We start from the raw sequence: 27,782 nt of genomic DNA, 5'->3' as shown, positions 1-27,782 counted from the left end.
CTTGTTAGTTTTTATTTTCCAAGGCAGAATTTCTCTGTATATCCTTGACTGTCCTGGAACTCATTCTGTAGTTCAGGTTGCCTGGAACTCAAGAAATCCACCTACCTCTTCCTCCTGAGTGCTGGGATTACCACCCAGCTGAAACAGTTTTTCATACATGTTTTCCCACCCCTCAGATCCTCCCCTACCCTTCAAACTAACTTAATGTTCCTTTCCCAGTTTTTCATACATGTTTTCCCACCCCTCAGATCCTCCCCTACCCTTCAAACTAACTTAATGTTCCTTTCCTTTCCTCTCCCCCCCCCCCCCGCCCCCGGTTTTCTCTGTGTAGCCCTGGCTGTCCTGGAACTCACTCTGTAGACCAGGCTGGCCTTTAACTCAGAAATTAGCCTGCCTCTGCCTCCCAAGTGCTGGGAGTAAAGGCGTGCGCCACCATGCCCGGCTCCCTTCAAACTTTCTTCTTTTCTTCCTTTCCTTTCCGTTCTGTTCTGTTCTATTTTTAGTAGCACACACACAGACACAGAAAAACCACAAAGGTGGAAACAAAAATATAAAGGTAAACAATAAGATTTTTAAGAATGCTCCCAAGCAAAGAAAAGTGTGTACAGAAATACCAGAGTTCATTTTGTGTTGACCAACTATGGGGCATGGCCTGAAGTGTTGCTTAATAAACCCAGGGCACTTCAATGGGGAAAGCTGATTTTCCTTCATCTGTGGGTGTCAACTAGACATAGCTTCTTAGGTAGTGGTGGGAGTGCCAGCCCTTCTCAGAAATGGAGACCTGTCTTCCTTGAACCTGTGCATTCTGCTACTTTTGCTGAGTTTATGTGTCAGACCTGTTGTGTCTGGAAGACACTGTTCCTTGGAGATTTTTCCCACCTTCTCTTTCTCATAGTGCCCTGAGCCCTGGGGTGTGATGGAGAGATCCCATTTGTGCCTGAGGTTTCCCTTTCTGCATTGTCCAGCTGTGGGTTTCTTAGTTTTTGACAACAATGGGAGGAACCTTCTGTCTACCAAGGCTCTGACCTCTAAGGGTTTTCTTTTTTTTTTTTTTTTTTTTTTTTTTAAAGATTTATTTATTTATTATATGTAAATACACTGTAGCTGTCTTCAGACACTCCAGAAGAGGGAGTCAGATCTTGTTACAGATGGTTGTGAGCCACCATGTGGTTGCTGGGATTTGAACTCCAGACCTTAGGAAGAGCAGTCGGGTGCTCTTACCCACTGAGCCATCTCACCAGCCCTCTAAGGGTTTTCTTAAATTAGCATGAAGCAGCTCTTAACCCATGACACCAGACACCATCATTTGGAAAGACAGGAGGGATGTTGGTTCCAGGCCAGCTTGAATTGTGCAACTCACCTTGCCCAAGTAACAATGGCTCTTGCATGTAGCTCCTGTCTCCTTGTTAAAGTGTTCATGGGCTGGGTTCTGGTGCAGCTGTCATCTGTAATGTCATGTTAGCAATCTTGAAAATAAGGCCCTTGTCTCTAGCCCTTGGGGCACCGCTCCCTATGGTGGCATTAAGTGCTAAAGCCACCAAAAGTGTCTTATCTCGTCTAGACCCATCACACCCACTTGGTGCCAACGAAATGACATGAGCTTTGTAGCAGACTCCTAGCAGGCACTGGTCATTTTCCCAGGCATAAGTGAGCATTTAGAGTCCTCTGGAATAAAACCAGTAGAGTGGCTTTCATGGTGTCTCCAGTGTCTTATCCTTGGGTCACCAGAGAGAGCAGGAAGGGAGCCCTGTCCTGAGCTGGAGTTTCCTGAGAAAGGGAAACCCAGGCCCAAGTGCTCACCTCTGGTTCCCACTTTTCTGTCATTCACTTCCAAATGCTTCTTGTTCACTTGGGGACATGTAAGTGACTTGTACTCCTAGAGAGAACCAGCTGCAACAGCATATATATATATTCCTATATATATAGGAATCCCAAGGAGAGAGGACTGGAGGGATGTAGTGGGCAGAAATCTGCAAGACAGGTGCAGATTCTGGCCTGAAGGCTCCAGGTACCCACAGCAGGCTTCAGGCCTGGAGGGGAGACACTGAAGGGTTTCCAGTGTCTCTGTGGAAATTGCTAGGAAATTCAAACCTTAATGTCACTGTCAGGGACCCAGCAGGGAGGAGGGAAGGTGAGCTCACAGGCCCTTTGATGAGCAGAATCTGTACCCTGAAGACCTGACCTGGGATCCATAGGAAAACCCTGTCTCAACACAGCTGGGGCTGGGGTTGGAACTGTGTGACAAAACTATCCTCAATATCAAATGCAAAAGTAAGAGAGGAGGGGGCCTGCAGGTTATTCAGTGTCGTAGGGGGAGCCCCCGGTTTCTCACATCACCACCAGGTGGCACCCAAGAGCCACACTGCTAAAGGATTCTCCACAGGACCTTCAGCAGGATCCATCTCTGCCTAGCTAGTCCCTGGGACTTCAGTAGCAGCTGGCATGGGATCTTCACTGGTATCCAGAGACTCCTGGGACCAGGCTACAGTTTGGGCTGAATCGGGAGTTGCTATCCATCCTTGGCTACATCACAAATTTTGAGGCCAGCTGGGCTTAGTAGTGCTCCTTTAATCCCAGTACTGTGGAGGCAGAGGCAGGCAGATCTCTGAGTTTGAGGCCAGCCTGGTTTTTGAAGAGAGACCCAGGACAGGGCAACACAGAGTAATAAACTTGTCTTAAATAAGCCAAACAAGTTTGAGGCCAGCCTGATCTATATAGTGAGTTCCAGGACAGCCAGAGATAGACCCTGTCTTTAAAAAGCAAAACAACAACAAAAAGAACACTTGGAAGCCAAACCTGTGCAAATACACACAAATGTAATTTTAAAATTAGGACAAGTGTGCACATGGTGGCATATGCTTCCCAGCACTCTGGAAGCAGAAGAATCTCTTGTACCAGGACAGCTTGGTCTACAGAACAAGCTCTGGGACGATCAGGGTTACATAACCACTATCCATCCCTCCCCCAGCACCCAGGAAGGGAAGTGTAAGGTGGTGGTAGTGGTGTCTGTTATCCTGGGACTTGGGAGATGGATACAGAAAAATAGCAATAAGTTTGAGGCTAGCCTGGACTACATATTGAGACCCTGTCTGTTTTAATAAACACAACGCTGTGTTCTGCACAATGGATCACCTTGGGCTTCTAAAAGATTAACGACCAGCAATGGTTTCAGGATACAGAGAATGTCAACAAAGGATAATTACCTAAGACATGATAGACTGCTTTCATTCGAGTATGAAAAAAATGCCTTTGAATAAGATTCAACAGATAGCAGAAAAAAGGAGTGAACTATTTAAGTGACTTTGAAAAGCAAATTCAGGGGGCTGGAGAGATGGCTGGAGGTTTGACTATTCTTCCAAAGGTCCTGAGTTCAATTCTCAGCAACCATATGGTGGCTCACAACCATCTGTAACAAGATTTGATTCTGGTGTCTGAAGACAGCAACAGTGTACTCACATAAATAAAATCTTTTTTTTTTTTTTAAGCAAAACAAATTCAAATGTCCCAGAGTTGACTATTTCAACAGTACTGTGACCTAAGCCACAGCCTCTGGCTTTTCAGAGCTCAGGGATTCTCCAAGCTTGCTGCCATCAGCCTTGGTCTTCCACAGTTGCCTAGAACATACCACCCTGTCAGACACAAAAGCCTTGATCCCTCCAAAGAGCCAGGGCAGCGAACCCGTGGACCACAGCCACCTTGCTTATTTCTGCTTTAGTGAGAAATGGGCTGGCACTGACAGTGGCTCAGGTGGTCACCATGGCCTCCACCTGCTGCAGCCCTATGGCCCCAGCCCTCACAGTGACCAATGGGTACCCACGAGTGTGGTGGGTGACACTCAAGAGCTTCATCTGTGAGTGCTGGGTAGGGCCGTGCAGACCTGGTCTTGATGGTGAAGCCAGCCACCCACTCACTATCATTGCTAGGACTCAGTTTTCCTGTGTCCTGCAGGTTGAACGTTAGACGCTCAGCAGGTGTATCAATGCCCTGGTCTGACTAGATCTGGAACCAGAAGGCTGTTCTGAGAAGGCAGGCCATTCCACCCTCGGAAGCCCAGTGGTCAAGACTGATTTTGTTTTGTTTTGTTTTTGTTTTTCCAGACAGGGTTCCTCTGTATAGCCCTGGCTGTCCTGGAACTCACTTTGTAGACCAGGCTGGCCTCGAACTCAGAAATCCGCCTGCCTCTGCCTCCCAGAGGTATTAAAGTGTGCCACCACTGCCCGACTAAGACTGATTGTTCTTCCTCAAATGAAACATCTTTGAAGGGGGAAGAGATCCTGCCCTGAATCTTGTAATTTTCCTACTTTGGCCTCTTGAGTGCTGGGATCAAAAATGTGTGTCAGGCTGGTGAGATGGCTCAGTGGGTAAGAGCACTGACTGCTCTTCTGAAGGATCTGAGTTCAAATCCCAGCAACCACATGGTGGCTCACAACCATCTGTAATGAAATCTGGTGTGCCTAAAGACAGCTACAGTGTATGATAATAAATGAATCTTTGGGCCACAACGAGCGGGGCCAGAGCAAGCAGAGGTGCTGAGTTCAATTCCCAGCAATCACATGATGGCACAAGCATCTGTCACAACCATCTGTATAGCTACAGTGTACTCCTATACATAAAATAAATAAATCTTTAGAAAAAAATGTGTGTTGCCACAGAACCACTGCGCAGGATCCTGTCCATCGTTCTCCAGCAGAGAAGTATAAAAACAGACTATTTGGTAACCATTTTATTGTATTCTAGTCTCAGCCTGTGAAACACCAAGCTTTTCTTTTTTACATTTACAAGAACATTATCCAGGAGGTGATAATGCATGCCTTCAATCCCAGCACTCAGGAGGCCGAGGCAGGCAGAACTCTTTGAGTTTGAGACCAGTTTGGTCGACAGAGTTCCAGGTCAGCCAGGGCTACACAAAGAAACCTTGTCTCCAAAACAAAAAGAATTTCATGGAGGCTGGGGGTGAGGCTCCCTGGTAGAGCCCCGCCTAAAATCTTCCCATTGAGGGGCTGGGATGTGACCAGGGATAGAGCCCTGCCTAAAATTCTCCAGTAAGGGCAGGGAGCGTGGTCAGGGGAGGCCTTTCCTTGTCAAATGCCCACCCTCGGTTTCCATTTTTAGTTTTACATGAAGGATGTACCATTTTTCATAAACCTGTTAAGTTGTCTATCCATTTTTCTATCTTATTGTTGGTTTCCAGAAGCTTTTTACGTACGGTGGAAGTCAGTCTTTTTTGTCTATTTTGACTATTGGAAATTTTCAATGGCTTTGTTGCAGTTTTCATGTGTGAAGTGTTTGTGTGTAGGTGTTTTATATTTGCATGTTGTCAGTTATTAATCTTTCAATTAAAGGCTCCCTTTACAGATACTTACTGAACTGTGTGGGTGGTGAATGTGGGCAAATGGGACAATTAATGTCACCCTACACAGCACACTGAGATATATTTTTTCCTATATATTCTCTTACCTGTCTTTTTTGGGAGTAACAGGGGTCATGATCTCTCTTTGATAAAGCTGACCTCACAGGAATCTGCCTGCCTCTGCCTCCCAAATGCTGGGATTAAAGGTTTGCACCACCAAGATGTCACTGGGCTAAATTTTTAGAACGTTCAGTTTGTTTTTCTTTGCGGAGTCAAAGTTAACACCTAGAATGTTCTCTCAGCATTCCCATTCCTGGGTAAGTGTAAGTCAGGGCCTTGTAACAACAATGTCTTTTTACAAGACCCCAGTAGACAGGCAGAGACACTGAGGTAAGGGGAGGAGAGGCTGTGGCAGGAGATGACAGGGTTAGAGGCCACACAGTGACTACTGCATTGTTGCTGGTGACAAATGCCCAGAGTTTGTGTGTCAGAGGCCAAGTGCAGAGGACAAACTGCTCTATCCAGTGGGGCAGTGAGAGCATCGGGGAGGGAAAAGGCGTGCTTTCGGAAGTGTGCTGGAGAGGCGGCTGGCTCCCAGAAATGGCTGTAAGGATCGGGAGGCTGGAACTCGCTTCTCTCCTCATCAAGCACTTGCTGAACTGAGTGGGTGGTGAATGTGGGCAACTGGGAATGTTGAACTCTTACCCATCCCCTGGAGCCCCACCTCCAGTGCACGTGAACTTCCAGGCCAAACCTAGACGTCTGTCTCCCCTACTTAGACCCTGTTCCTAACTTGATGGCCATAGAGGGCAAAGGCCCAAGATTGAGGTTTCTTTGGAGCCCACAGACACAAAACAAGTACAGATACAGATTAGGGAGGAAGTTCTAGAGTGTTCCCTGGAATAATAAATAAATGGGTGGGTGGGTTACACTGCCTTCCTTGCCACCCTTCTCTCCTCCTCACTTCTGCTTCAAAAGCAGGACCCAACTCCACTCCTCCAATACACCAGGCTCTCCATCCTGCCACAGTGCTTTCGTATAGCTGCGTTCTTTGCCCCAGGGCCTTTGATGTATGCTGTGCACAGGAGAAATGTTTGTCATGGAGGCCTGGGCTGGGCCAGCCAATGTCACCACCCCTGTGGGCTGCTGCTGTAGCAGGGCGTGCCTAGGAGGGGTGGAGGCAGGTGGCTCAGCCGGTCTAGCAGGTGCTGACCTGCGAGAGAGTCTCAGGCTGGCAATGGCCATGGAGGAGCTGCGGCGAGGGCTGTCCCGCTGGAAGCGCTACCACATCAAGGTACACCTAGCCGACGAGGCATTGCTACTGCCACTGACCGTGCGGCCCCGAGACACACTGAGTGACCTGCGCGCACAGCTAGTGGGCCAGGGTGTAAGCTCTTGGCGCAGAACCTTCTACTACAACTCTAGGCCTCTGCCTGACCATCAGACAGTTCGCGAAGCTCGCCTGCAGGACGGCTCAGTATTACTTCTGCTCAGCGACACCAGGTGACCAGGGATCTAGGCTGGGACTTGGGCTAGAACCTGGTAGGATCTTGAGCTCTGGCTTATGGAGGTTGGCCCAGTGGGATGGTGATGGCTTGGGGACATGGTGAGAAAGACCTCTGTGACCGTGCCTGCTTCCTCTCGGCTCCATTAGCTATGTCGATATGTGGTGTGAGCTCCAGCGGTGGCTCTGAGGACTCCCTGCCCTCATTTCTGTGTATCTGGCTCTGGCTCAGCACGTCTCTCTGTATCTGTGTCCTGGTCTCTGTCTCTCTCTGCACACCGCCCCTATCTGTTTCTTCATGTCTCCGAGTGTCTCCATCTCTCTCTCAGTTTCTGTCCACTCATCTAAGAGGTCGGTGGGATGAGCAGCCCTGGGCCACTACTGCACTCCCCATCCCAAGCCCGTCACACCTTGTGTCTACACTGGCCTCAGTGTCTCTAGTGGGGCCCGGCTGTATAGTGCATCACCACCAGTATGAAGACACTTCAGAGCGATCCTGGACTAGCTGGAAAGACTTTAGTCGTCACCGCTTGTCTTTATGTTCACCCCCTCAGGTAGGAAATGGAGGAGATGGAGCGATGATTTTAGGGACACAAGATGCTGGCTGAAGGAGCAAACTGGCCCAGGCACCACATCTCTCTCTTCCTGGGAGTCCAGTCGTACTTCAGGTAAGCCATTCATGGGAGGCCTGAGAGATGGTGGGGAAACTGAGGGCCTCATGAGGTGGGCACATTAGCCTTATCCTTCCATCTCCTCTGTTGGCTCAGCACTGGTGTCCCCATCTGTGTGACTTTGAGAAGTTCTCTACTCTCCTCTGGACTCTTTACTTTGATGCAGACATAAACTGACTGTGCTTTGTGGGCTTGGGTCCACAAGAGCTCTGCCTGCAATTCCTGTAACAGACACCAGGACAAACGGAGCAGCTTTGCCTGCAATTCCTGTGGTGTCCACCAGGGGGATCCTAGCACTGTGCCTGCTACAGAAGGGCCTCAGGATTGTGGGCAACCACTGCACTCCCTTCCAAGCCCAGATCCAGGCTATTTGGAGAAGGGAAAAAGGGCCATTAGCTTGGAAACTGCTGGTTGACATCCCTGGGCCCACATGTCCCTTGCTGATCCAGGTGCTGGGCTTCCAGAGAGATGCCAACTCCCCAGCCCTGCTGATGCCCACTGCCTCTGGTGTTCCTGATGGTGACTTCTGACATTGTCGTCCAGCCCTCCATCCCCCCAACCCCGGCAAGGAACCTTCTGGTTGCTCTGTGGCCTTAGGACCCTCCCTTGGGAGCCTCTGCTGCCTGGATCGACCTCTGTCCATCCCCAGAGCACAGCCTCCTCGGGGAAGCTCAACAGGCACACTTCCTTCTTTGGAGGACCCACGGGGCTCCAGCTACGAACAGAACAGGAGGACACTCTGATCCAGGGGGGTCTTGGTGAGCCCATAGGTGTGCAAAGTGGTCTGAGTATTTCAGCACGTGCTGTGGGGGCTCTACTCCACAGCTCCAGTGTTGGGTGCTATGTGACCCTGCCCCCCATTGTCCCTGTTTCCCCCCACCCCTTCATGTGCTGGGGGACTACACTGTGAGCCCAGAAGGAAATAATGTTTTAATTAAGAGTTGTACAGGCTGCAGGAGGCAGAGCAGGGCAGCTGGGAACTGAACCATGGTCTTTGGAATCAGGGTTGCTAGACATTCGCAACTATGCAGGCCTTGGGGGTGTGGGTCCCTCTCTGCCTCCCCAGTCTCCTTCTAGATCCACCAGGCTGTTGTTCAGCTGTGGGGGAAGCTGCTGGCCCTCTGGGAGAGCTGCTGGGGAGTGGAGGGGAGGCTGGTATTGAGGGGCGAGAGAAAGCATTTTGACATTTAACAAACCTTATGCAAATTGCATGCAAATTACATGCAAATCACTATTCATTTCTTCAGGCGGACAGCCTTAGCGTGTTCAGAAATAATAATGTAGGGCCTGTTCCTTGGTCCCAGTCCTGGCGGTCTTCCCTCCCTGCCCTCCTCCCTCTCTCCCTCCCTCCCTCCCTCTCTCTTTCCCTCCTACCCTTCCCATCTTTGATCCAAGGCCGCCTAGCCCTGAAGTGGATGTAAACAGCCCAATTGGCTGCCTTCATTCTGTTTTCTAGATCAGAGAACCAAGGCCTGAGGTCCCAAAGCCACAATGTGGAGAGCATGTGACCTCTCTCCAACAGTCATCAGAAGCCAACATGAACAGAACCTGTGACCCACAAAGAAAAGGTGACATGAGGAGGCTCCAGGCCTGTGATAGCTTGCAACAGCACAGGGGAATTGTGGTGCTGAAGGCCAGGCTGCTGAGTGTGAGCCCCCCACAAGCTCACCCTGTTCCTTATGTCCTGAGATCTCCCTGAATTCCTGCCACAGGACCATCAGTTTTTTTTTTTTCCCACTCCACCTTCTTTTTGTTTTTTATAGACTCCTATTTATTCTACCTTCAGTGCCCCATTTATACACAGCCATTCCTGATACTCCAGTGATAGCCTCCAGTGTCCTCCGGGTCCCTGCTATGCCAGCACTATGCTCCTGTCCTAGGCCTGAGTCATGAGCCCAGGTTAGGTAGGAGGCTCATTCCATCTCTGTGAACTCACTTCAGGAGACCCAAGGTCATGTTCCTACTCCGGGCTCTAGGTGCAGAGGTGCCATTTTGAATGTGTTATCAAATAAAGACTGACAACAAAGCAGGATCCTGCTGTGACCTGGCTTCCTTCTCTGTACTGTCCTCCCCCACGGTCCCCACTCCGGGGAACCAGCCAGCTGCCCATTCTCCCTCCAGGGCCTGGCAGGTTTCAGGCCCCACCCAGCCAGCAAGTTTCAGGTGAGACTTGGCAGCTTCTCCAGTCTCACTGAGGCCTATGGCATCCAGGGAGGGGCCCGCCCACGCTGGGTCCCAACAGTCAGAAGCAGCAAGGATGGGGGTGAGGATCGCGCAGGTGCTCCTTCTGCAGTTTGGCCCACTTGGCCAAGCACTAGCAGGGCTCTGTGCCATTTGCTTGAGACCCAACCCAACTGGGCTTTTTGAAGGACCCAGCCAGAGGCCACAGAGGGGACGACCTCCCTGTGATTTTCCTGAAGATCTTCTGTGTCTGGCGTCATCTGTGCAGAGTGTGGTCATCGGTGGAGGCCTGCCGGGAATCCCCCGGTGAGGGAGTGGGGCATGGTCAGGGGTGGAGTCCCTTCTTGGAGGTCACACCCATACCTCCTTGAGGGACTGTAGGGGGAGTCTAACACTGATTGACACCCACCCACCCTAAACCTCATCTACTCTGAGCTGAGATCTCACTGCCCTTCCCACACTGAGACTGTTTTGGGGGCCGTAGGACCTTGGCACAGTTCACTTTGCCCTCTAACCTGCCCCCAGCCCCACCTTTCCCTCCCCTCCCCCACTTTATTTTTTTAGCTTTCACTTTTGTTTGTCTTTTTGAGGCAGAGTGGTCATGCTTTAGCTCAGGGAAACCTTAAACTGACAACAGTTCTCCTGCCTCAAGATCCTTTCACCCTTCAATTTCAAAAATACTTCTTTGGGGAGGTTCCCAAATGATTCATGTTCTCTTAGTTTAAAAAATTGTTTGAGTGAAAGTCTCAGCTGGCCTGGAACTTGAGATTTAGACCAGGCTGGCCTTGAACTCACAGAGATTCTCTACCTCTGCCTGTGGAATCTGGGATTAAAGGCTTAGCTACCACATGGCTGTAATTTTTCTTTTTCTTTTTTTTTAACTTACATTTATGTATGTATGTATGTATGTATGTATGTATGTATGTATGTATGTATGTATGTGTGTATGTATTACGCTGTAATTTATTCATAGCCTGTTTCCCTGCAGCTGGAGCTGGCATTCAGTAACCAGGTAGCAGGCATGTGGGGTACACAGCCCTACCCCCATTCTGCCTCTGTCACTGTGGCCCCAGGATGCCCTGCTTTCATTGAGTCAAAATCCTCAGCGCCCAGCTTCCTGTTCTGTGATAAATGGGGAGAACTCAGAATTAGTCACTGATTGGATGACCGAGAGCCCAGAACAGCATCTGTCTGCACAGGGAGTTGATGGAGTCACACAGAGCTCTGCAGAGAAGTAACTTCCCCACTGGGCTTTTGTGTCCTCACAGAATCTGGACACTGCTGAGTGTTGGGGGACATCGGTCAGAGGTCAGTCTGGGTTATAAGAATTTAGTGGCAAGGATAGAACAGTGCTGTGACCACCCTCATTTTGCAAGGACTTGCCTAACTCCTGAGTTTAAGATTCTGAACAGGGTGGGCTGGTCAGATGGCTCAGCGGTTAAGTGCACTGACTGCTCTTCCAAAGGTCCTGAGTTCAAACCCCAGCAACCACATGGTGACTCACAACCACCCATAATTAGATCTGATGCCCTCTTCTGGAGCGTCTGAAGACAGCTACGGTGTACATACATATAATAAGAAATAAATAAATCTAAAAAAAAAAAAAAAAAAAAAAAAAAAAAAAAAAAAAGATTCTGAACAGGGAGGGTTTGAATTTGAGACTGTTTAAAACTTGAGACAGGGCCAGGGAGGCATCACAGATGGTCTCTGGCTCCAGCTCAGCCCAGGGTGCATCTCTCTGTTCCGTGTGCTGGAGCTACAGCGCCTCTCTGGGACCAGGATCCTAAGAGATGGAAGAGCAAATGATGTGTCTGTGTGGTATCAGAGCTGGGGAGAGCTGAGACATAAAATACCTGCCATCAGCTGGGGGAACTAGAGCAGGACGGGCTTTCCTCTCAGATCCTATCTTACAGGGGAGCACACTGAGGCAGAGGCCAAGCTGGGTCAGTTGCATGGGGAAACTGAGGTACCATGACCGTGATAACTAATGACACACATAAAGGCACAAATACATAAATACATTTACATAATAGAAAAAATTAGGAGCTTGGTACTGTTGGCACGGCCACAAACCTATGTACATGGTTTCTTATCAGTTACATATTTATTTAAGCATCTACGTTCTCAATATTATGTATGCCACAAAGGCAGCAAGTGGACCAGGACCCAGCAGGTTGAGCCCCTGGTTCTGTGCCTGTAGGGTACCCTTGATAGGTCATCTGAGATGGAATCCTCAGATTCTCACAGTCATCAATGTCACAGAGTTCTCAGCCTTCCACAGGTCCCAGGCCACCCTGAACACACAGGCACACACACTCAGCCAACAGCCTGAGACATAGAAGAGGCCTGGTAAGATGGCTCTGTGGTGGCTTGCCACCAAGCCAGACAACCTGAATTAAAACCCTGGACCAGAATCGTGGAAGGAGACAGACCCACCTTCTACAGTCATCTGACCTCCACACACACGATAATTAAATAAATGAAAAACAAAGATGCTTGGGCCAGCAGGAACCCTTCCCCACCATGTCCCCTCCCAAAGCTCCTGCACAGCCTATTCTCGGCCAGCTGTCTGGGGACAATTACAGTGTCCCAGACACTGCACAGACAGGTCTCATGTTTAATTCATCCTGAAATAATGACAGCCGTAGGGGGAAGGCAGCAACCTGAACCCGCCACTCCTGGCCAGCAGTGCTTGGGGGTGGGTGCCAACTGGGGGTTTATGTCCTGTACTTGGCCCAGGGTCCCCAGATGTAGGGCATCCTTCCAGGTGACATGGAGGGCCTGTAAAGGAAGATGCTGACTGACAGGGGCCATGGGATGAGGGATGCTAGTGTAAGCTGATAAACACAATCCACACCTGACCCTCCCATGGGTGCATATCTGCACCCTGGCACAGGTCATGTGACCAGTGTGTTGCACATACAGGTGGGTCAGAAGACTGGAACAGCTGGGGATGAAGCAAACAGATGTTGGAGTCACAGGGAGTGGGCACCGTGTCAGAACTGAGTGGGCCACGCTGAGGGGCCCCATGAGACCCCGTGGTGGCTGTTGCTACATCAGCTGACCCCTCCACGGTAACCGGTGGGAGTTGTGAAGAGCCAGGGACAGAGGTGGGAAGGGACAGGACAGATGTGTGTAATCACACACATGTACACATGAATCATCGTGGTGTATGTATAAAATTGTGTAAATTACTTGTGTCTGTGTGTGGGATGGTGCACGCATGAGTATAGTTACCTATGGTGGCCAGAAGAGGGCATCAGATACCTGAACCTGGAGTCAAGGGATTCATGGACCTGAACTCAGGTCCTCGGCAGGAACAACAGTGTTCCTAAATGTTGAGCAGCTCCATAAAAGCAAAAATAAAAAATAAAAATAAAAAAGCCAGACATGATAGTGGCCTGTGCCTTTAATCCCAGTACTCTGGGGGCAGAGTTGTGAGGATCTCTGTGAGTTCAGGGTCAGCCTGGATACATGAAAAGTTCCAGGCTAGCCAAGGATATGTAGAGACCCTTTCTTAAATAATTATAAATAAGTATATGCAAAACTACTCCGGGCACTGCGGGCTCCATATTTGTGTGGAATCCACCCTGTCTCCAGGGACCGGGAGCTGCCCCCATCTCTTGCTGGCCAAATTTCAAACCCAGAATCTAGCCTGGGGTCGCACTGAACAGTCAGAAAGTGGGGCACTGAGCTCAAGGCATATGGGAAAACTCAATCTCTGTGGCTCAGAGAAGGGCAAAAGAATCCCTGGGCTGCACAGCACAGCAGGCAAAGAGGATCTTGGCCCATTGGCATCGTCCAGAGGCCTGGATCGGGGTGGCAGCAGCAGACTGGGATGAGGATGCACCTAGCAGCTGGTGGTACCCAGCGTTTCCATAGTAACCTGGCAGGGGCCAGGCCAAAGCGATTAGGTATCCTGAGGAGCAATAGCTAAAAATAGCACAGGCCCCACAGGGCTCCTTTTGGCAGCCTGTCTGTCCTGTCTGCCCTCCCTGCTCTTGGGGACAGGACATGAAGATGGCTGCCCCAGACTCCATTCCCGCGCACGCGCACGGTGTACCCCGGCTCCCTCTCATTCCCATATTGCTGCACCCCGGGGCCCAGTGATGAACCAGCACTGCGGTCCTGTTTGTTTCTCTCCACGGGCTGATGTCGGGTCTCTACTGAGTCTGTGAGTCCCTGAAGCTGGAAGAATGTGTCCTGGGCCTGGCTCCTCTGAGTAGGACTTGGCACAAGAACTGTGGAACTGACACTCTACACCTGAAAATGGATCTGCTAGAAGAAATTACAATGGACTATTTTACTTTATTTTCAGACTCTCGTGCAGCCCAGGCTGGCCTCAAACTCGCTATGTAGCTGAAAATGAACCTGAACTCCTGATCTCCAGGTGCCCACCTCCTAAGTGCTGTGAACAGGCATGTACCACCATTGCCCCACTTATTCAGTACTGGGGCTGGAATCAGGGCCTTGCTCATGCATGTGAGCATGCTCAGCTCTGAGCACCATCCCTCCAGAGCAACAGCACCCACAGATCCAGTCAATCACTGGCCCAATTTGCAGTCGATGGCCTGGCTGTGTGATCTTAGGCAGCTGACTCATGTCTCAGATCCATTTCCACCGGAGAGAACCTCAACAGCGAGAAAGAGGAAATTCTAGAATCCAAAATTTGAGCATCAGAAGGGCTCAGAATCCTCCATCATTTGCAGCTCATGGTACCAGGCTCCCATAACGCCCTTGTTTAACTGAGAGACAAATTCCAGATCCCTTGTCCTATGTCCTAGGCATTGGCTCAGGCTAGCAGCAGATTCCAAAACCAGCCAGGACCCAGGCACTGATTCGTAACTCCCAACTTGCATGTTAGAGCACATAATGGCTGCCTAGTACTGCTGTTGTGGCTACCATGTAGGTGGTTGTTGTTGTTGTTGTTGTTGGTGGTGGTGGTGGTGGTGGTGGTGGTGGTGGTGGTGATGGTGGTAAGCAGAAGCAAAGGTTGCCATCAACATAGCTGGAGGTGAAAGCCTGGGACTAAACACAGGGTTTCTTCACTGGTTTTGTTGTTCACAGTCAAATGATCTCTCACTGCAGGAGAAGCTGGGAAATGTAGTTTCCCCTAATCTCAACTGAGAGTGGGGCGTGGCCACTGGAGCCCATCATCCTTATCAGTGTCTTACTGACTGGAGTCCATCTGGACTGGGGCCTTTGCATGGCTATGTACCCCCTATTTCCAGGCTTTCTCTTCATTTTTTTTTTAGGTCTTTTCTTCAACAGCCCCTCCCCATTGTTGTCTGACCACACTGTTTAAAGTCTCAGCTCCCTCCCTTCCCTGTCCCTTCCTGCTACTAGTAAGTGGGAAATGGGGTGGGGCGGGACTGTCCATTTCCCACTGAATCCCTGTTGTTTCTTCTCCTGCCCAACCATCTTCTCCCTCCTATCCCCTTCTGCCCTGAGAACTGGCATCGCCTTATCCCTGATTATGCCTCTTGGAAGCAAAGAGCCCGAGGAGAATGACCCTGGAGGCCCAGGAGGCACTCCAAGCTAAGGTGTTCCCCCTCCCCCTCCCCACCCCATGGCATCTGCCACATTGAATCACCACCCAGTAAGATGAAATTCCCACTTCAAAACACGGCCTGAGCCTGGGGGGGAGTCACTCTGAAACAGGGCTCCATGTCGCCCAGGCTGCCTTGGAAGCCCTTGTGTGGCCAAGGATGACCTCCTGATGGGACTTCCTGGGTGCCAACTTCTAGTATGTGGGCTAGAACTCAGGGCTTTGCGTCTGCTTCTGCGGGCTGAAGGCTCTACCCACAAAACCGCACCCCCAGCTTGCTTGGCTTTGTTTTTTGTTTTGTTTTGGTTTTTTTATTATTTGTTTGTTTGTTTGTTTGTTTAGGTGAGACAAGGTCTTGCCATGTAGTCCAGGCTGGCTTCAAATCAACATCCTCCTGCCTCAGCCTCCCTGGTGGTGATGACAGGCATGTCCCCAGCGACAGTTCTTTTCTTCTTTGGACATCAAAATTCTCCTGAGAAGTGGAGTTCCTTGCTTAATTGAAGGTCACCCCAATGTCCCACTCCATCCAGGCCCCGCAGAGTCCGCACTCCACACCTCCTCCACATCCCCCCACCACTGGGCCTCCCTGTGCCAGGATTCTGTTTAGTTTAATAATCTTCTGAAAGTTTAATTGTTCTTTTATTCATCCGTGACCTTTCTCTCTCATCTGGAGATGTATTTATGGCTAATCTACAAACTTCAAGAACCAGATCTATTTGCAAAACCAATTACCTGCATATGCAAATGAGCCTTTTGCTGTCCAGGTCCCTGGGCCAGCTGGTGGGGGCGGTGGTGGGGAGGGGAGTGTGGCTCTGACCTGGGGCTCCTGGAGTTAATGAGAATCCTAGGAATCAGCGAGGACCCAGGGCCCTCCTCCCTAACAGGCTTCCTCAAGTGATGGGCAAGAGAGCTGTTCCCTGTCTCATCGATGCATGCATGCATGCATGCATCCATCCATCCATTTGTTCATTCATTCAACCATTCTACATTCTGTGTACTAATGCACTGCTGTCCATTCTGGTAGCATGGATGGGAAGAATAGGCTGGAAGGGAGAAAGCTCCTGTTTGGAACGGAAACGACAAGAAGAAGAAGTCAGGGATTCTGAAACAGAAGAGGTTGAAGCAAGGGGAAGGGGTGAAGCCCCACCTAGAATCCCCCAGTGAAGGGCTGGGGACATGTCTCTCTGGTGACCTTTGGCCCAACAGGAATGAGACCCTGCCTCAGGGCCTTTGCACTTGGTGTGCCCTTTGCCTGGAATATTCTTCCCAGAGATCTGGGCCAGGCTGTATCTTCCTACCAGGGTGGCTCATCAACTCTTGCTGCTGCAGTTGATGAGTCTTGTCTGCAGGAGGCTGGAACTAGAACTAGCTGAGAGCTTGACTTAGTCATGTAGGCCAAATGTCCCCATTTCTCAATTGAGAGCATCCAGACTGCTACTGGGGACTTGTGGCCTGGCCAGGGAGTCCTGGGTAGCAGGGCAGGCTAGGGTCTGAAGCCAGCTACTGCAGACCACCACTTCAGGAATTCATAGGGGCTCTGAGGTGAGGAGGTCACTTCTGGATCCTGGGCTGGAAATGAAGACCCCCTTCTTCCTAGACCAGCCATAATTTCTCCTCCCTAGCAAAAGGCGGCTTTGGCCTTGCTTCCCATGTCTCTATCCTGGTACTGGCGATTCTCTCCTTGGGCTCCATCCTACTTCAGGTGGCCATGATTCAGCCCTATTCTCCCTGTTAGCCACTGTGTCTGGTCACCACCTCCCTCTCTTACTCTCCCACAGTATACACAGGGACATCAAAGCTGAGGCTGACAACTGCACCCAGCTTGCTCCCCATCCTGGGCCCCACCACAGGGGGAGCTATTCTATTCCAGAGTTTAGCAGACATCTTCCTTTAGCATGCAGTTCTATTGGCCTGTGATACCGAGACACTCCTGCAAGAACTGCCCCTAAGAACTAGTCTCAAAGAGGAAGGCTGATGCTTTGTGATCTTGGGACACAAAATCTAAGTCCTGATGGGCTTAGCATACATGGTCTTAGCCCACATGGAGCCCATTACCCAAACCCTTTGGCCTGCTTGTCTAAGAACATCTAACCCAGCCTAGAGGGGCTCAGCAGGTGATGAACAGGGTCTGTAGAAGGCACTGCCTGAATGGAAGTAGGATGCATGGGTGGGTGGTGACTGAAAGGATGGATGGATGGGTGGGTGGGTGAGTGGTTGGGTGAGTTGGGGATGGAAAGATAGATGGAAGCATAAGTGTGGTCCGGATGAATGGGTGTGTTGGTGCTTGGCTGGAGAGATTGTTGGTGTGGTATTTCCAGCTGTGGGGTCTGTGAATTGGAATGAATGGTTGCATGCATGCAAGTACAGACAGATTTTTGGAGGTGTTGAATGCATTCCTCAGTGTTGCTGATGCTGAGCAATGTTTGCTTAGATACCAGCCAGGGATGAGTAAGGGAGTGTATAGTAGTGTCTGGAGCTAGGTGGGGAATGAAGCCTGCTGTCTTCATTAACATGTGGGTTTGGTGCCCTTGTGGGCTGGTAGGTGGAGTGGGTGATAAATACTGGGCACTGAGACTATTCTGTGACGAGCTGAGGTTTGGGAACAGTGAAGGTCCCAGTGTTTAGGGGCCAGATGCCATATACACTCTCCATTCTGCTTTTCGGTTTCAGCTGCACTGGAGGAACCCCCACACCTCCTTTGTATGGCACAGAACCCAGCACACCCCCCTGGCAACGGCCCTCTCAACTTCTCTGTCCCCGCCTTCCAGGCCCTTGATTCCATCCTGGCCGCCTGCAGATTCAATTACTAGACTGCGGGGTGTGGGCAATTTGCTTTCTGGGCTGAGAAGCTGCTCCCGTGTCTTTGTGACTTCTAACAGTTCTGAGACGGGGGGACAAAAGAGAGTGGAGTAAGAGACAGACAGAGAAAAAGCCAGAGACAAGTGAGAGACAGAGATCCAGCCTCAGAGATCCCCCCAATCCCAAAGGAACCCAGTTCCCAGAGTCCAAGTGTTCCCTCATGAAATGTAGGCAAGCCTCCAGAGACAGGCAGGCAGGCAGGCAGGCAGGCAGGCAGGCAGGCAGGCAGGCAGACGGACAGATTGACATGCACACAAGCTCTGTAGGAGAAACACCACAGTCCCAGTTCCTATGGGGAAGAGTAAGGAGAGTTAGTAAGCACTCAGCTAGGGAGGCATCCAAGGTTCGCAAGCATGCTGGAACACTCCTTTGAGGTCTCAAATACATTCAAGGTCACTGTTGATTCCGGAACAGGCTCCGAGATGGGTCGGGCGAGGGCATCCAGGTGGAGCAGCAGAGCCTGGTGGGTGTGCCATGGAGGCAGGTGGAGCTGAGGGTTGGGCACACAGTGGGGCCTCACCTATTTCCTGAGAAGCCTGAACCATTTCCATCCTGAAGCCAAGTTCACAGTTACAGCCTCTAATCCTCAAGGGGTTGCTACCCAGGAGGGCTGTCCAGGGTCCCTGCCCTTTCTGCCTCACCCTGTGCAGAACTTGGCCAAGGTTGCTCTCCTAGGGAGCCTGGCTTTGACATTGACCAGTTCATGGGCCATTGTCCACCCTGTCTGTTCCTGGCATTTCTTCCATGGCTTCTAGGGGAAGCCAGAGGTCATCCCAAGAGGAAAGGTTCTTCTCTGTGGCCCCTCCTATGAAAACTAAGATGGTGACAACTGGGGTGAGGGAGGGTTTGTTGGGGGAGAACACTTTGCAAGCAAGCATGAGAACTTTGAGTTTGAATCCCCAGAGCCCATATAAAAAGCTGGGCGTGGTTGAGATTGTGTAAAGACCTGGGACCCCAGAACCCGCACAAATTTTCAGGTTGGAGGGTCACACTGATCCTATCAGGAATGACCTAGTAGCCTAAAGTGGGTTGGGACAGGACTCACAGGCATCTCTGAAGACTAAACCTGTTCTTCCCAACTCCAGCTGCCACCACGTCTTCTTCAGGAAACCCCTGCACTGCTGCTCCAGCTCAGAGACTCCAAGGACACTCAGGTGTGCACTCTCCCCCCACCCCCAGACCCCATCATAACACAGTGTCTTCTTATTAGGCATATTTCTGGAAAGGACTGGTTACATTTTTCCCTCCACTCCACCCTCTCTGACCTTGGCTGGAAGCAGGAAAAATTATTTTGGCTTTAACCATACTTAAGATGGCTCAGCAGGGCTGCCATGTACGCCCACAGCCAGTGGCTGGGATTGTGCACTGTGTAAGTGTTGCACCCTACTTCCAGAGCCACCCCAGCTCCACAGAGTTGTACAGTTGGGGATCCAGGCCCCCTTTCACTTTCAGTCCCTGATTTTTCATCTCTCTCTCTCTCTCTTGCTTTTGGGGAGCTGTAAGTAACCCTCCCAACTACCTAATGTGGACCCACTTTGGTTACCCACAACTCACTTCCCTATCCTGGGCACCTTGTATACATACCCTGCGATTGTACCTTTTTCTCTGTGCAGGAGGTGAGTCCCAAAGAGGGAAAGGTGTTTTTCTAGTCACACAGCAACATAGCAATGAAGAGTTAGAACTGGGGATAAGGGCACAGATGTAGGCTTTTGAGCCAATGTCTGCTTATCATCACTGAGGAAAAAAAATTGTACCTGTTGATCTCTGAAAGCAAACTGTGATCTTCATGGCTTTGGAAGGTGCCAACCTCCTGCTTTGGTCTAGTTTAAACCTTTGTATGAGTGTGAATTTCAGGGCATGGAACCCAGGGCCTTCTCAATGAAGGCAAGACCACACACCCAGTCCCTCATTGGGGGATTCTACACGGGACTCCATTCCCTAACCACACCCCAGCAGCCCCTTACTGGGGGAATTCTAGACAAGGGCTCCACCCCTGACCACGTCCTCAGCCCCTCATAGGAGGATTCTAGGTGGGGCTCCACCCCTGACCACACCCCTAGCCTCTCTCTGAGGTAGTCTACTCTGGTTTCCACTCCTGATTCCACCCCAGCCCCTTGCAAGGGGATTCTAGGTGGAGGCTCCACCCCTGACCACACCCCAAGTCCCTCACGGGGCAGTGTGTGTGTGTGTGTGTGTGTGTGTGTGTGTGTGTGTGTGTATTCCGGGCGGGGCTCCACCTCTGACCTCGCCCAGCCCCTCTGTAGTGTTCCAGAAGGGTGGAAGTTTCAGAATATCATTTACATACACAGTTCTGGGCTTTGGGGGCCTTTTCTGGTACAGCCATGGGTTCCACAGAGCACCCTAGAATGTCTGAGCTGTCGAGCTGTCCCTTGGTCCCTGACCTCTTGTGGCAAGGCTTGTCACACCACGCCTTCCATGCTGACACAGGATACCACCCATCCTGCCCACTCTGTCCCAGCCCTACTTTGCCACCATGGCAGCCAGTCCTAGCGGGCTCAAATAGACCCGTTCTGAGTTTCACTTCAGTGAGCCCTGGGTGAGCTGGTCATACACTAAACGTTGTTGTTATTGGGTTTAATAGATAGCAGCCACTTTCTGAAGCCCTCCATCACGACAGGGCCCATCCGTGATCTTCCATACGGGCACTTCCTGGCCCTGAGCCAACTCTTTCCATTATGGAATTGCTTGGACAGCATTTTAAATAACAAAACGCAATATCATTTAATTTTTTCGAACCATGGAGATCAATATGCCGTCCTTCAGGCGGCTGAGACCCTGCCTGAAGTTAATCTCATTTCCCTGGTCTGCCTGGGTCCAGTGGGGGTGGGCACTCAACGAGGGATTCTAGGCAGGGACTCCCTGTCTGGGTGTCCCCACCTGGGTCCGCACTGTGTGCGGACAGGGCTAATGAAGGCAGGGAAACTGAGTCTTCAAACATCTGCTGGGAGGCCTTGGGCTATTCCGACTGTGGGTAGAAACTGTGGTCGATTGAATGGGCACAGGACTATTACCCAGCCTCCCACAGGGGCTGGGACACCCCACAGAGACCGGTCTGATGGAGACCCTCTGTACGTGTGACAAGAAAGGCAATCTGGCACCTGACTTTTTTTTCCTGCCTAGTTTTTAAATCTTTAAAACTTTATTTATTTTTTTTTTATTTTAGGTTCTGTGTTGGTATGTGTTTTCACAGGACTGCAGTTCCTAGGAAGGTCAGAGGAATGCATTGGATCCTCTTAGCTACAGAGGGCAGTGAGCTGTCCCGAAGGTGCTGGGACCCAAATTCCCAGAACTCGGCAAGCTCCTAGCTGAAGACAGGTTCTTCCTATGTAGGGCAGATTTACCTTCAATTCCTGATCCAATTTCCAATTCCTGGTTCCTTCCAGTTGCTATGGTTATGTGAATTATCTTTTCATTCATATATGTATGTGTATACATATATATATCCCGCCCTGTGAGGTTTTATAGGTCAAGAGAGAGCCTGGTACTGGATTAGCTGGGTGAGTCTTGCCAGGAATCTTCCATTGTTGTCCCATGTCAAGGTGTGAGCCTGGAACCCAGTGACCTGGAGATTGGTTTGGGGCTGGAGGAGCCAACACCCCAGACATCCATGGAACCACAGGAAGGGGCATGGGTTTATGAAATGCAGTCTTAGACATCTCCTAGAGGTAAGAAGTGGTATCAAAATCTCACTCTATGAGGCAACTGGGCATCTCTACTGGTAAGAGAAGGAAGGCATTGCACCCCCAGTCTGTGAGATATCTGAGTGTCTTTTGAGGCCTTTGACAGCTCTCTCTGGGTGATATGGCTTGAATGATCTTCCAACATGACTTCCACTGACTCAGGAGTGTCGACCTGAGATAGGCTAGAGAGGATGTCGGAGAGCCCCGTGTTGTGACACTTTCATTTAGACCCATATGCCAACCCCAATTCAATGCTGCAAGGATTGACCCCTCAGCCTTCACAATGCCACCAGGGAGCCTCCCAGGGCCACGTGGGAGGTTTGCTGCTGTAGCTGCACCACTGGCCTGTGGTGATTCGGGAAGCTCTCCCTCTCTGAGCCTATTCCTACCACTGTAAAGGAGGGAGACAAACTAGTCAGGAATATGGAGGAACCTGGAAGAGGATGTGATTTATTTGTAGTTTGGAGATAGGGTCTCTTGTAGCCTAGGCTGGCCTCAAACGCACTGTATAGCCAGGAATGGTCTTGAATTCCAGTTCTGCCCACCGAGTCTCAGTCCCTTGTTTCATTGGCAAAACACAGACCTTGGGGTGGGAAGGAGAGGCTGCTCTCTCAGAAGCGAATGCGAATCCTGATTTTCTGTGGACGGTTGACCACGCTGGATCACCATGGACCTGCAGTCTGCTCCAGCTCTAAAATCAATGTAGACCTGGCCCCATCTCGTCTTTCAGCCACTCAAGGTGATGACCACTGAACAAGCCCACAAATCTGAGGGGCCACAAAGCTGGTAGAGGTGGCTCCCCCCCTCCCTTGGTGTCCCCATCTCTGGAGATTGGACTCTTTGAGAGTGACATAGTCTGCCAGGGTCCAGAAACTCTTGAAATCTGCAGTTACTCAAAGGCAGCCTTTGTCCTGTGCCGGCCGTCCAGCTGGAATCCCCCAATCACCACCCCCAGACCCGCTGCTGGGCTATCATCTCGGCAGGAATGCTGGGGAGGCACAGACAAGAATGACCCATGATTGTGGAAGAGGCCTCCGGTCTAATTTCCCAGAATGGGTTTTGAGCGCTTAATGCGGCCCCTGCTGGGCATGAGAGGCTGTGCCTGGCAGGGCTTTAGGCTCCAACATTCAAGGCACAAGAAATGCCAGAGCCCCCACAAGCTCTGGTTCTGGGGAAGAAGGTGAGGGAGAGCCCTGCCCTCAGTGTCCCTGGGTGACATTCGGGATACCTCAAAGTTTACAGGTGGCAGAACTGAGGCTTAGATGGATCAGGGGTCACACCCAAGGTCAGTGCTCCGTCCCCAGGCATGGTCCTATTGGTACTAAAGACTCAGTCTGGGCTCAGCAGCATTGAGATGCTTTAGAGTTTGAGGTTCAGGTCAAGTTCAAAGCCAAGGCTGTGGCCCAGTCTAGAATGGAGTTTAATTTAGAATGATTTCAAAATGGCATCAGGGTGGTGTTGTTTTTTTTTTTTTTTTAGTGAATAACAGATATTCTCAATGATTCAAAGATTGCCTGGCTTTGGTGATACACACCTTTAATCCCAGCACTTGGGAGGCAGAGGAAGGTGGATCTCTGTGAGTTTGAGGCCAGCCTGGTCTACAGAGTGAGTTCCAGGACAGCCACGGCTACATAATGAGACCCCCCGTCTCAAAAACAATAATAATAATAATAATAAAAAACAAACCCAAATCCAAACAAAAAACAGAACAAACAACAAAGATGACTGTGTTATAAGTGAGGGGATGCTTATTTCCTCTTCCTGATTCCAAGTCCCAGTCCAAACAGGTGGAAGGAGACTGTTGGGAGTCCACAGATGCTCCTCCAGGACCAAGCCAAGTTGCCAATGCAGCTCACAGGACTCTGCTCTCCCAGCCCTATCCACCCTGTTCTAGCCTCTCTCTCTCTCTCACACCCTCTGTCAGGTTCAGCTACAAGGATCTCCTCTATGCTCCAATATGCTACCTCCATCCTACCCCATGATCTGTGTGTGCCTGTGTCCCCTGCCCCGGGGCCTTTGTATGGCTGTGCCTCTTCCTGCACTTCTCTTTGGCTGACCAATCCCAGCGTTGAACTCCCTATTCAGCCATCATCTACCCACCCACCCACTCTCCTCCCCTCCCCTGGCATTAAAAGCCTCCCACTGCTTCCTGACATCTTCCTGGCATGTTGGAGCATAGAAGAGACATCTTATTATTTGGTTCCAATCGCTTGCTGGCTGAAATTCCCTTGTTTAGTTATTCAAGTGTATGTTGGGCACAGGGTCTAAAATAGTGCTTAGCACACAGTAGGTGCCTAATGTATGCCTATTGCTGGTTGGATGAGTCTCACCTCTGGAGCACTTTGAGTTAATATTTCAAAATAAACCCGTTGTTACCGATGGGTTAATTGCCTCCATTTGTGGGTATTGAGGTCTACAAACTTCTACAAGTTAAATACTCTCAAGCCAGCCAGCAACTGAAGGTTTACTTTCCGTGTGTGCCCATGCCCCGGGACCCTCCTCCTCTGGGATTTAATGACTTTGGTTTTCTGTGTGGGCCCTGTCCCTTCCCCCAGCCCTGTGACAGGACAAGGGGCTCATCTCCCACGTACTATCCAAGCCCAACCCAGAATCCTACAAAAAAAAGAACCTTTGTCTACTAAGCAACAAGGCACAGAGACCGCAGGCAACTTCTGAAGGTCACACAGAGCCCCATTGGGCTTCTCTTCCCACGCTCCTGGCACCACAGGGCCAGGCGAATCTCCTTGGCTCGGGTTAACGAGCATCTGCCAGTTGGGGATGCGCAAAAGCCCAATAAATTTGTTTTTCTGGATATCTCAATGCAGCCATCGGCCTGCGTGCCCGGCCCAGTGCAGCCTGCTGTTCCTCTTTGTCCATATCTCAACTTGGCAGGCGAAATCCCTCGCCCAGCAACGCGCCTTCAGCAGCCTTTTTTTCCCCTCTGTATTTATTTATTCTCTACCTCGCTCTTCCCAGCAGCTAGAGGAGGAAGCGATTAGATGAAGGCTCAATAGAACAAGAAAAGACGAACCCTTTTGGGCAGTAAGGGATTTTTTTTTTCTTTTCCCTTAAAGAATGCGGACTGTGGAAGGTGGAATTCGGAGGTTTGAATAGAAGCTCCATCCAATGGCTCAGATCACTAAGAATCTTCCAGTGCCCTGCAACCCCCACCCACTCCACCCAAGGAAGGCTTCCCAGACTCCAGGGCCTCCTCGGCTCTGGCGCTCAGTGACCTGGGAATTGTGGGGACCCCAGGAACTCCACTTCATCTGTGCATGTGGAGGGCCCAGGAGGAGGATTGTGCTTTGGGGCCACAAGGTTATGCTGAGGTGTCTTTGGGCCTAGGTTTTCTGTAGCTGAAAGATGAGCAAAATGGGCTTCAGTTGCCAAGGGTTACTCGAGTATTTCAGAAATTGCTGCTTACAGGACTTTCACTGAGTATAGGGGAAATCAGTCCTCATGGGTTCTCTGTGGAGTGTCCTGGGCTTTAGACTGTCCTGGGAGGTAACCCTAAACCAGTCAGCCCCATGCTGGGACTCTGCCAACAGAAAGGGCCCATTTCACCTCAGTAGGCTGGATATTACAGTTCTGTGACATAGTTTTGTTGAATGAAAGCTTGTCAACGTTTTTAAAATCTGGATCACTTCTGTCAACGACTCCCATTTACTCTCCACTCTTGGAGACCACTTAGACATTTTAAACCATGGTGGTACTCAGAGCAGCACACACAGGAACAAGGAGATTTGGGGAGAGTTACTTAGGATTGCACCGAATTTACTCTAAAGACAGAATGTCAGCCAAGAAAGAACCAAACTCCATTCATACATTTGATACCTATCCATCCACCCATTCATTCACCTACTAACCAATTCAACCACCCATCCACTCATCCACCTAACTATCCAACCACCTACCAATCCAGCCATTCCACTATTCAACCACCCACCTACCCACCCATTCATTCAAACACTCACACACTATTCAATCCATCACTATCCATCTGTGCACTCATTTTTCCATGTACCCATCCATCCATTCATTTCTACACCCCTCCACCTACCCATCCACCTACCCTATATCCATTCATCCTTTCACTTCTATCTAGCTACCAATCCACCCTTCTAGCCTTTCATCTATCCATCCATCCGGCTGTCCATTCACCCATACTTCTATACATACATTTACTTATGAACCCATCCATCTATGCACCCACCCTTCAACCTACCCATCACCTACCCTATCATTCCATACATCCATACCTCTACCCATCCAACCTTCCATATGCTTTTTCTTACTTCTATCCATGTACACATTCATCCACCTACACATCCATGTACCCATCTATCTGCCCATTCACCCTTCCATTCACTCACCCACCAATCCACCAATCCATCCATCCTACTTCCATACATCTATCCATCTACACATCTATTCCACCCATCCATCATCCCAACCATTATCCAACTATCTATTCATCCATATCACCCATTTACCCTTGCATCAACCCACCCATCCATCCACCTATTCATCCATTCATTTATCCACCCATCTATCCACTCATTCATCTAACCACCCATACAGTCATTTATCTATCCATGCACCCATTCATTGACTCTACCACCCACCCATTTATCCATCCATCAATCCATCTATCCATCCATCCATCCATCCACCCATATACATTCATCAATTCATCCATACATCCATCCAACCATCCACCCACACATATATTCATTCACTCATCTATTCATGCATCTGTCCATCCATTCATCTATCCATCCGCTCATCTAGCCTCCCAATGAGTCATCCATCCACCCATTCTTCCATCCATTTATTCACTCATTTACCACACACTCATTCATCTACCCACCCACCCATGCACCTACACATCTATTCATCCATTTACCCATCTATCCACCACTCACCCAACATCTCTCCCATTCATTCAACTGTCCATTTACTACCCATTCATTCACCCATCCATCTATCTATCTATCCATCCACTTTTGCATGAACCCACACAACCATCCATCCATCCACTCAACCACCCACCCACCCATATATTACATATATACACACACATACAAATATACCCTTCTATCCACCCATCCACACTCATCCAACCACCCATTCCACTATCCATCCACCCACTCATCAAACAAACCAACTACTGAACTTCCCATACTTCTATACATTCACTCACCCACCCATGTAAACATCCATTTATCCAAATACTCACCCACTCATCTAACCATCCATCTACCATTCATTCATTCATTCATTCACCATCTACCATCCATTTATCCATCCATCCATCCATCCACCCTTGCATCAACCCACTCATACTTTCATCCACTAGTCTACGTATCCATCCAGCCATAAATCTACTTATCTACCCATCCATTCACCCTTCCATTCACTCTTATCCACCCATTTATTCACTCATCTATCCACTCATCCATCCACCCACATACTCATCTAACCACCCACATACTCCTTTATTCATCCATGTACCCAAGCACTCACTCATTCACCAACCCATTTACCCATCCACACACCCATCTACACTTCTGTTTATCCACCCACCCATCACACACATATATTCATCCATCCATTTCCCCATTCATTCTTTTATCGACTCATCCATCCACCTATTCATCCATCTATCCATCCATGCTCCATATACCCATCCATCTAACTGTCCATCTACCCACCTACCCATTTATTCATCTGGCAATCTATCCATCCATCCACACACAAATTCACTCACCCATCCACAAATCCACCCATTATATATCCATCAATACATACACACATCCATTAACACTATATCCAGCTCCCATCTACATGTATCCATTCATTCTTCCATTCACCCACCTATCTCTCCACCCACCCAGACACACACTTACTCATCCAACCACTCATCTACCCACCCATCCATCCATCCATCCATCCATCCATCCATTCA

At 49.9% G+C, this 27,782-nt stretch overlaps 1 long non-coding RNA gene across 1 annotated transcript; it reads left to right on the top strand.

The window, feature by feature from the left end:
• The first annotated feature begins 6,583 nt into the window (after positions 1 to 6,583).
• On the top strand, positions 6,584 to 9,557 carry Tincr (predicted gene, 20219). Its single transcript, NR_130128.1, has 4 exons — positions 6,584 to 6,853; positions 7,409 to 7,522; positions 7,975 to 8,283; positions 8,982 to 9,557. It is a non-coding gene; the product is annotated as a TINCR ubiquitin domain containing (long non-coding RNA).
• Positions 9,558 to 27,782: the final 18,225 nt, after the last annotated feature.

The sequence above is a fragment of the Mus musculus genome, chromosome 17 (genome assembly GCF_000001635.26).
Source record: "Mus musculus strain C57BL/6J chromosome 17, GRCm38.p6 C57BL/6J".
Classification (NCBI taxonomy): Eukaryota; Metazoa; Chordata; class Mammalia; order Rodentia; family Muridae; genus Mus; species Mus musculus.
The sequence above is the reverse complement of the archived record's forward strand: the minus strand, read 5'-3'. Positions and strand labels throughout refer to the sequence as shown.